The sequence below is a fragment of the Penaeus chinensis genome, chromosome 42, assembly GCF_019202785.1.
Source record: "Penaeus chinensis breed Huanghai No. 1 chromosome 42, ASM1920278v2, whole genome shotgun sequence".
Lineage (NCBI taxonomy): Eukaryota > Metazoa > Arthropoda > Malacostraca > Decapoda > Penaeidae > Penaeus > Penaeus chinensis.
Window position 1 is genome coordinate 22,906,922 of NC_061860.1, and position 2,500 is coordinate 22,909,421.

A 2,500-nucleotide genomic window follows, 5' to 3' on the forward strand; every position below is an offset into this window, starting at 1 on the left:
TCTCTCTCTCTCTCTCTCTCTCTCTCTCTCTCTCTCTCTCTCTCTCTCTCTCTCTCTCTCTCTCTATATATATATATATATATATATATATATATATATATATATATATCTTTCTCTCCCTCTCCTCTCTGCCTCTCTTTTTCTTCTAACTCTCCTTATTGCATCTCCACATCAACCTGTCTCCCCCTCTCCCCTACTCCCCTCATTCCTTATCATTTTCCCTTCGCTACCTCTCCCCTCCTTTACCCATCTCACCCCCTTTACTTTTCCCTTTCCCTCTCCTTCCATCTAACTATCCCTTGCCTTCCATCCTCCCCATCCCCTGCTCCCCTCCTCTCCCTTATCCCATCCTCCTGGACCATCTTCTCTATCATTTTCCTTCCCCATTTTCCCCTCCTCTCCTTTAATCCCTTTCTCTCTATCTTCCCCTGCCTATCCCCTTCCCTCACACCGTCTCCCTCCCTTCCCCCTCCCCTTCCCACCTCCCTCACTCCTTCGCCCTCCCCTCACTCCCTCTCCCCTTCCCCTCACCCCCTCTCTCCTTCCTCACCCTCCCTCGCCCTCCACCTCCTCATTAGGTATTTAATTATTCAGGTCATCACGATGGGGGATGGGTTACCACGCATTCATATAAGGAATGCATGAAGTTTAAGGACACCGTGATTATAATGATGCAGTTCCGATAATGAGGGGAACGTAATGAGTGTATTGAGGATGATGAGTAACACCTACATAGCACGATCGCATTATCTCTCTCGAAAAAAAAATAATGGCCACACGGGGAAGGTCATTGCCCTGACAACAGAAAGGTAATTGCTATGGCAACACCAATCCAATTTGACAACAGGAGTAACGGTCGTTCTTGGTCTAACGGGTCGGGAAATGTCTTGAAATTGCATGGTGCAACTGTGATCGAAAACATGCATAGATAACAGGGTGACTCTTAAAATGACGGAACACTTACATAATCCATTATAGGTGGAGACATGGGTGGGAATTTCTGCGTGATTGGGTGTGACTGTGTGGATATGTACGTGTGTGTGTGTGGATGCGTGTGTGTGTGTGTGTTTATGTGTGTGTTTATGTGTGTGTATGTGTGTGTGTGTGTGTGTGTGTGTGTGTGTGTGTATGTTTATGTGTGTGTGAATGTGTGCGTGTGTGTCTGTGACTGTGCGTGTTTACTTACCAAATTAAGTATAAGAAGAAATATGTATAAGAATTTGTATATGAACGCTCACGAGTGTCTCTACGTGTGTACATGTCTACGAGAAAAATGAAATAGCAAACAATGACAAAGATCGTCTTTTTAGTGACCTGATGTGTGTGCGTAAGTGCGAGTAAGTGTTAGTATACTCATGAAACAGGGGAAAAAAAAAAGCAATAAAGAACATGATATACACGAACCCAGGAAATATACACAATTTGTAAGAACAGCGTAAAGAACAATGATGACAGAGATGGAATAATTGAAGGACATAAAATGAATAATTATTTACCGATGGTGGGCAGCCAAAAAGCATAATTAACAAGGAAGGAAAAAGTAATAAACGTAATTTTTTTTCTTTTTATTATTGTGAAGAAGATTTCATCGAAAAGAATATGTCAATTAAAAAAGTTGCTCTATAAAGTTATTCCAGGCGTTTTGTAAAGTTAATCTAAAATAACTGTAAAATATCAATGTTAATGGAGGAAGTTTGAATATATTGCTTTTGATTATAATTGGTTGAAGAGCAATTGCTCACAATAATGATGATGGTGACATTTGTATACTGATAATGATAATGAAGATAATAATTACAATAATGAAAATTATATAAATTATAATGACAATAATAGTAATAATTAAAATAATAATAATAATGATAATTATGATAAAAATGATATCAACAATAATAGTAGTAATGATAATAATGATATTAGAAATAATACTAATCATAATGACATAATTAATAATAATAATAACAACACAACAATAATAATAATGATAATAATAATAATAATAATAATAATAATAATAATAATAATAATAATAGTACTTATTAATATGCTGATAATGAAAATAATAGTACTTATCAATATGGTAATAATGATAATAGTAATACTTATTAATATACTAATAATGATAATAATAATAATAATAATAATAATAATAATAATAATAGTAATAATGATAATAATAATACTTATTAATATACTACTACTATTAATAATAATAATAATGATAGTAATAATGATAATAATAATAATAATAATAATAATAATAATAATGATAATAATAATAATAATGATTATTATCATTATTATTATGATGATAATAATAATGATAATGATAATAATAATAATAAAAAAAAAAAAAAAAAAAAAAATAATAATAATAACAACAACAACAACAACAACAACAACAGCAACAGCAACAACAACAACAACAACAGCAGCAACAGCAACAACAACAACAACAACAACAGCAACAGCAACAACAACAACAACAACAACAACAGCA